This window comes from Syzygium oleosum, unplaced genomic scaffold (assembly GCF_021117445.2).
Source record: "Syzygium oleosum isolate NSW1041296 unplaced genomic scaffold, Sole_v2.1 Sole_v2.18, whole genome shotgun sequence".
In the NCBI taxonomy this organism is placed as follows: Eukaryota; Viridiplantae; Streptophyta; class Magnoliopsida; order Myrtales; family Myrtaceae; genus Syzygium; species Syzygium oleosum.
The window spans coordinates 3,087,709-3,096,322 of NW_026607502.1; the positions used below are offsets into that span (position 1 = coordinate 3,087,709).

An 8,614-nucleotide genomic window follows, 5' to 3' on the forward strand; every position below is an offset into this window, starting at 1 on the left:
GACTGGCGATCAAGCAAAAGCTGTTAAGGTATGTAAGGTTATACTTTGGCTTATATGTAAACTATAATGAAAACCGTGAATGCTTTCAATATTTTTGGTAGATATATATATAGTGATTTTATTTTTATCTACATTGTTAATGTAGGAAAAATATGATGAACTTTTAATGAGCAGTGCTAGTGGTAGTGATGATTGTCCTGAGTCCCGGCCACCAGTTGATAATATGGCATTATGGATGGAGGCAACGGGTGGGGCGAGAAAAGGGAAAATATTTGGGATAGGATCATTATCAAGGATGTACATGCCGAATAGTCCTGGAAGTTCATCATCCACTGGGACTGGTCGAAGGAGGTCACGACTAGACGAGCAATTGACCCAAGAAGTGCATCGTCTGAATAATTTACTTGTTAAGAAGGATGAACGAATATATAACTTGGAAGAACAAATGAGAGTCGTTATGCAACACCTTAACATCAATCGCTGTGGCGATCCTCCTGTACCTCCAGCCAATCCAGTAGGTGATGGGAACAATGATGACCAACACATTGATGCCGAGAATGCTGCTGATGATGATGATGATGAAGATTTTCTCCGGTCTTTCTAGTTAAAATTCTCAAAATCGGGGGTAAGCTTGCTTCATAATCTTGGTTTTTCATAATTTCACTCATATTCATATGTAAGAACATTTATGTTCGTCCCGAAACGTATTTTTGTCAACCCTTTTGTTATTTTATACCTAGTTCCACATCCATGCATAAACGCTTTTTTTATATTCTGGATTGATTTATGTATCGACATTTCCTCAGGTCTCGACAAAAGTGACTACTTTTGGTGTCCTGCCATCGTACCAAAGCCGTGTCTTCTTCTGTATGGTTTTTTTGCGTCTTCTATGGTTGTCCCGTCTCTTAGTTCATGTTTTGACTGTATTGTAAGATTGGATATCAAATAGTATCATGTCAAACTCTACAACTTTCCTTCTGTTATTTGTTTCAATTATATGTCATTGTGGCTGGTTTGTCAGAATTTATGGTTTGTTCGTTTTTCTGTTTCAATTATATATCATTGTCTCCTTTGATTGATATGGACAAGAATTTATGGCTGAAATGATATAAAAATAGCGACGAATATTTTAAGCCGAATTTTGCTATCATTAAAGTTTGTCACTAATTTGCGACGAAATTCGCGACGAATTTTCTGACGAAATTCGCGACAAATTTTACGACGATTTTGCGACGAAAATTGCGACGAAATTGCGACGGATTTTTGCTACGGACAGAGTCGTTGCAAATTTGCGACGGATTTTTGCGACGAAATTGCGACGGATTTTTACGACGAAACGAAATTTGCGACGGATTTTTGCGACTAATTTTGCGACGGATTGAGTTCGTCGGAAATTTGCGACGAAATTTGCGACGGATTTTTGCGACGAATTTTGCCATGTCCAGGGTCATTTACATCGAGGATATTTTGTTTCTTTTTTCTTTCTCTTTTCCTTTCATTTTTCTCCTTTTCTTCTGTTCATCCTCTTCTTCTTTTCTTTTTCCCACTTCTGGTGCCCGGTCTCGTTTGATGTCATAAAGTCATCGGTGAGCCAGTATATTGGCATCACTTACAACCTCTTCTCCATCCACTGCCGGCTTGACTACACTGATGGCCGTTCTCTCTTTTCTCACTCGCGGCCAAGGCCGCCATATCACCAAGCTCTAAGCGATGGCCACAGCCACCAAATCTTCGAGTTGGTGGCCTCTAGCTTCCAGCTCGTGACCATGGCCACTCTCTCTCTTCTCCTTTATATCTGCGCATGCTTTTGGCCTCCATCAGTAACATTGAGCTTCAGATCATGTTAATTGAGTTCATAAGATACTCCAAATTAACTTCTAGCAAAAAAAAAAAAAAACAAAGCCACTCCAAAGTCCAAATTAACAAACTAAATGAATTAAATAAATGACTATCGAGTGCATCGCACAAATCCAAGATTTTTCATTTGAGTCTGGTAAACATTTCCTACCACGACTCAACGCATAAACATCGCAAATTATAGCCCAATGTAGAGAGAGAGAGAGAGAGAGAGAGAGAGAGAGAGAGAGAGAGAGACTATAGCCGCGAGCACAAAATTAGAATGGCCATAGCCACCGGGTTGGAGATCCTAGTGGCCATGATCAAGAGCTCAGAGCTGAAGAGGCTATGGCGTGAGCACAAAACTAAATGGCCATAGCCACTAGCTTGGAGATTCAATGGCCATGGTCAAGAGCTCAGAGCTGAAGCGGCCATGGTCATGGTTGAGAGCTTGGAGATATAATAGCCATGACCACGAGTGAGAAGAGAGAGAAAGGTAATTGGCCTCATCAAGCCAGTAATAGATGAAGGAGCGATCGTAGGTGACACCAGTACGTAGGCTCATTGACAACTTCATGATGCTGAGTGAGATCGGGCATAATGGGTAAAAAATAAAAGTACGAAGAAGAAGATGAACCGAAGAAAGGTGGAAAAAGAAAAGGAATAGAGAAATAAAAAAAGAAAAAGAAAAATAATGCTCTAGACGAAAATGCCCCCAGCCGTGACTTGAAAAGTGCCCTTAAGGCCTTATCTAAGACTAAATTGGCCCCTTTAGAGCCAAAGTTAAGAAAAGGTCTAATCTGGACCCTCATTTGAGAAAATGGCCCTATTTCAAGCCCTTTTCCGAAGTTTTTCCTATTTTTTATATGGATTAATTAATTTCACAAAAATGAATAAGAGAAAGTACCTTAGGTGAACTTTTAACTGGTATAGTTTATTCACTTCAGCCAAAACTAATTAACTAAGAACGACATAAGTTTTATTATTTATATTATTTAGAAAGTATTATTGAACTAATAAAATAAATACATGGATGAATGACAAAAAAATTTTACATAGATGATATGATTTATATAATTGAACCAAATATATTTAACCAATAATTAGACGGTATCATTTTTTCATTCAAGCAAAAGTTGAAGAATATAAAAATTACAACTTATTCGAAACATACACATTTGTATTTCATTCAGTTTTATTTCCCCCTTTCGAAATCCACTTATTCTAAATATAGCTTGTGTCACTGAAAACAAATCCTTTAGTGAAAATTGGGGATAAGGACACTAGGAGTGCCATAATTTTCATACGGCACTCACTTAAGTGTCATAACTTTTTTTTGGCTTACTTGAGTGGTAAAAATTTGAAAAAGTAATCACTTGAGTGCCATCGGTGATTTGCCTCACCGGAAAATCTGACATAGATAACGGTCGGCCTACGTGGCTTCGCTGGAGCTGACGTGGATAATTTTTTAATATATTTTTATTTTTTATTATTAATTTTTTTTTCTTTTTTTTCAATTTTTTTTTCAATGCCGGTGAGCCTCGCTGGCTATGAAGGCCTCACCTAGATTGGGCGAGGACCGCCTGGCCCTTGGCTGCGAAGGCCCTGGGTGAGGTCGTCTCGGCCTTGTCAGCGGTGAGTAAGGCCACGAAGGCCGTTGCGGCCTTGTCGGCGGCAGGCAAGGCCACGAAGGCCGTCACCAGATCTAGGCAGCTGCGAGCAAGGCGGCCTCGCCAGATTTGGCAAAAGCCTTCACCGCCTCGCCCACAGCCGGCAAGGCCACGATGGCCTCGCCAAGGGCTTTCGCTGTCGCAGGCGAGGCGGCCTTGCCAAATCTGGCGAGAGCCTTTGCCGCCTCGCTCGTGGCTAACAAGGCTGTGATGGCCTCGCCAAGGGCCTTCGAGGCCATACCGGTCGATGGCGAGGCAGCCCTCGCCCAGTTTGGTCAAGGACGAGGTCTTCGGCAAGGGTCATTGGCGACCCTCGCCAACCTCGAAAAAAAAAAAGGAAAAATAAGAAAGAAAAATAAAAAAGATAAAGAAAAAAATTTAAAAGATAAGGAAAAAAAAAATTAAAAAAATCAATAAAATAACATTAAAAAATCCACGTCAGATGAAAAATTAATTAAAAAATCCGCATCAGCTCATTTGCCGGAAATGACACTCAAGTGATCAATTTTACTCCAATGTGGCACTCAAGTGAGTGTCATACGAAAGTTATGGCATTCCTAGTGTCCTTATCCTGCGAAAATTGCCTTTGTGACTGCTATGTAGTAAGGGGCGTGGCATAATTTTGCCACGTGGTTAACATATAAGTAATTATTAAATTTAGGGATAATGACACAAATGGTTCCTAAACTTTGGCTCAATGTGCAATGTGATCCCTGAAGTTTTACTTGGCTCAATGTAATCCTTGAAGTTTTGGCAAATGTTCAATGTAGTCTTTCATTTTGCTCAAAAGACAAATCAAACATTATTTGACGACGTCAATTTTTATGTGCTAAGTTCGATGTTTAAATATTATGAGTCAACATATCCATCTTTTTATTCACCTACTTTAGCATAGGAAAAATAAAATTAGGAAGTTAACATGTCCATCGTTATTTGACGACATAGATTATTATATCCTCATTCGAGATAGATATCTTACATGGATAATTCACATGTATATTTTTTTTCCCACTGCTCAAACTTAACGGATTGAAAGCCATATGGCACATTTAGGTAACTTCAATTACTGGAATGATGACATTAAACATTTTCAGATAATCTAGGGACTAGATTAAACATTTACGAACAGTTCATGAACTGCATTAAACAAACTGAAAGTCCAAAGACGACATTGCACATTGAACCAAAATTCATTGACCATTTGTATCATTTTCCCTAAATGAAAATGTCATTTAATTAATATGAAGCCGAATGAAGAAAACCATATCCTGTAAAATACAAATAAAATTGAATTTGGCAAGTGGGCATTGATATAACGATAATGACAGCAACATTCTAAAATACAAAGAAATATCACAAGTTCATTGCATTGGAACAACGCGACGAAAGTAGGAATTCATTTTGTATTTGGGGAGCAATGCAGAGAAAGATGGATGAGAGGGTTGTATAGAAGAGATAGTCAATGTGAACACTTCGACGTCTCGTTGGTCAAGGAGGCATGGGACAAAACAATCGATGCCGTAGAGAATGTGGATAGAGGCGCCTGGTATGTAGGGACTGGCAATTTTGATGGGAGAAGGGGCAGTGGAGCGTTAAAGTCGAGAACGCTAAATGCTTCTCTTATGGAAGGACGAGCGGTGTGGTTCGGATGAGCACACCACAGGCCTACAACCATGAAGCACTCAAGTTGCTTTTCATTGAAATCGGTACCAAGTTTCGAGTCTGCCGCATAAAGTAATCTCTCAGTCCCATATAGCTCCCAAACCCAATCCACCAGCCAAACTTGGCCTTCCTCGGCCCTTGGCTCAACGACTTTTTTTCTACAAGCTATTTCTAATAGGACAACTCCGAAGCTATAGACGTCTAATTCCCTACTCGCCTTGCCGGTGTAAACGCATTCAGGAGCCATATAGCCCATGGTTCTGGCTAACACCGTTGTTTGTAACCCTTTGGCATGGTCAACTAGCCTAGCCAAACCAAAGTCTCTTAATTTAGCATTGAAATCGGAATCGAGCATGATATTGCTAGACTTTATATCCTGGTGAAGGACACAGTGTTCCCATCCTTCGTGAAGGTAAAGCAATGCCGAGGCTATGCCTTGCACGATTTTGTACCGCTTCTCCCAAGGAAAGAAGGTTTGTTCTTTGAATAGATGAGAATCGAGTCTACCATTAGACATGAACTCATAGATAAGGAGGAGTTGCTTTTTCTCGTGACACCACCCGATGAGTTGCACTAGGTTTCTGTGCCTAAGCCGGCTTATGGTCTTCACTTTGGTGGCGTACTCCTTCATCCCTTGTCTTGACCCTAGGCTAATTTTCTTGATTGGGACACTAGCATTCACGCTGGTCAAGTAACCTTCATACACTCTCCCAAAGCTCCCTTCCCCAAGCAATCGTTCAATTGCGAAATTATCGGTTGCTGCAACCAAGTCCTTGTAGGAGAATTTCTTGGGCCCCGACACTTGCCCGAATTCTTCTTCGATCGCTGCATCATCTTCTTCTCCACTTGTGTAAGTTCTCTTTCTCTTCGAACGGTGACGAAACCAAATGAAAGCTAGAGCAAGAATGAGCAAAATTAAAGAACCTGAGTCTAAGATAGACCATAGCCATAACTTGCTCTTTTGAGCATCACCATTTGTCGGAGTCGGAGATGGAATTGGAATATCTGTACCACTTATTGGAATTGAAATATTTGTTTCAGCCACTTGCACATTAGATCTGAATTCCCATGCCTCAATAGTGTGCAACTCGAAAAGCGCACCCATGGCAGCCGAGAAACCAAAAGTCACCGACTCCGGTAAATACTTTGTCATATCAACTATATCAGAGATGGCGGAGGAACTTATGTCGGTATCCATGGCATCGGCATCTATCACGAGAACACTCAAGTTCTGTGTGCTAGAATTGTATGCTATCATAACATTGATCCGCCCACCTCCCTTGATTTTATCGTAGAACCAATCGGTGCAACTATTGACCTCAGAAGTGAGATTATTTAAGTCTATACCGACATGTGCTTGTAGTGAACAAATCGGTCCATGACATTGGTAAAGTTGTTCCGGTAAGTGTCGAACTCGACGGCTACAAACGAAGTGGAAGAGTTGGAAGGATCGTGCAGAGCAAGCTGTTGCCCTTACGAGTTGGCTGGGAGCTGAGATCCTTCGGGCACAAGAAAGAAGGTCAATCCATCGGAATACATCAACCTGTTTTGTGAATTGATGACGAAGTGGAATTGGGTGGTGAAATCCGCCATGTTCCCTGTCGCCTTATCCCAAAGGCGCATCGGCTCGTGGTATGTGGCCCAGCCCACGCTCGAAGAGAGGATCTTGTCTTGATTGGCCTCCGTAATTTGGATGAAGCTGCTCGAATCATACGTCGCATCGCCTTGGCGTTGAATGATACTATCGTTGAAAGTCTGGAAGCTGAAATCTATGCCCTGTGACGATGCCAAAGCAGTGAAGGCAATGGCTAGAGAGAGAACCAAGACTAGTAAGAGTGGTCGAAGCGCTCTGGTCTTGAAACTCATGATATCTGCTCAGCCGTGAAGTTCTGTGCTCGTTGAGGTTTCTACGCTGCCCTCGAAATCTAGGACTGAGCACGGCTCTTTGGTGTCCGTGGCGTGTTCCAAGGACTTCTACTTGGTTGAAGAACTTGCCATCAATGTACCCGAAATTGACGGAGTCCCGCACGCGCTTCCACCACGACAAGTCTCTTGACTTTGAAAAAGGACAAAGAAGAAAAGAAAAGTAAAGAAGAACGATTTGAAGTGATGGCCCGCTCTGTCGACATAAACGAGAAAATATTAAGCGCCGTGCGTCACTCCCACTCCTCTCATTTGCTTGTGCCATTGCACGTGTCCGAGTAGGGACCACTATTTTTTCAGATTTTTTTCTCTCTCGTTCGTTACTCTCTCTCTCTCCTCTCACCGCCTCTTCGTTTTCTTCGTTACTCAGACGTAGAATAAATGAACTGACTTGACGTGATTTTGCAGTTAACTTTCTGACCCTTTTTCTTTTATTACCCCTTTTCTTTTTCGTTCCTTTTCTTTTCCACACCACTATTCATCTCCTTCCTTATGGCTCGTCTCCTTCTTCCACTTCATTGCCAAGAAGACATCACTGTTCATCTTCAGTTTTTTTTTGTGGCCACAGGTCGCAGCCACTCGCCCATATCCGCAATCTCTGTCTCTGCTCTCTAATCGGTTCCATTTCTCCCGCGAGCAAAGAGTGATAAAATCTCACTCGTCTCACATCATCAAATCGCCTCCTCTCACCATCACCGTCTCTCCCTCCATCGAGACTCCCAATATCTGCAAAACAATCCGATTCTTCTCCCAATCCCTCGAATCATGCAGCTTCACCGATACTCCGTCAATTCAATCGTCATGATTCGTATACGTTAGTGAAGCTGAAGAGAGAGATGACCCCTTCCCACTTCCTCACTCCTCGGTGACAATAAACGGTCTCCAAAAACGGAGTTCGAAGAAGCCATAATGAAGCTGACCACCCGAAGAAAAGGTGGCCCCAAGCTCAACAGGTGGCAATGTCATCATCTCCGTTCGGAGGTCGCCCAAACCCAACTGGCCGAAAACCGACCATCACAGTCGAGAAGCCATGCCCGATGAGTTCCTGTGCCCTGTTTCGGCAATGGTAGCTGGCCATCGCCGAGGTTCCAGTGAAGCCCCGCCAATACTGTGTGGCGATGGTGGGGCGGCATGAAAAGAAGATGAACAGTAAAGAAAATGAATAAAAGAAAAAAAATAAAAACAGTAAAAAGTTTTAAAATAAAAAAAGGAAGATTGAGACCATTGACCGTAAAAAGAAAAAATAAAAAAGCTTATAAAATTTCTTAAAACAACGTGATTTTGAGTTATACACATCGTATCACCGGCCTTATCAAGTAAAATGATTTGCGCTAATTGATCCGCCAGTCAGCGATTCCGACCTAAATTGGTCATTTTTTTTTGGGTCGAAATAAATTGACCAAATGAACTATATTTGAAAATCTTCAAAAATTTTGGATTATGTTTGTCAAATTGAAAAGTTAATGACTGAATTGACATCCGTACAATAAATTGATTACTTTTTGGGTAATTTTGCCTCGACA

General features: G+C 41.5%; 1 pseudogene; it reads right to left on the reverse strand.

The window, feature by feature from the left end:
• Window positions 1-4,852: 4,852 nt before the first annotated feature.
• On the reverse strand, window positions 4,853-7,179 carry LOC115663292 (L-type lectin-domain containing receptor kinase IX.1-like; annotated as a pseudogene).
• Window positions 7,180-8,614: the final 1,435 nt, after the last annotated feature.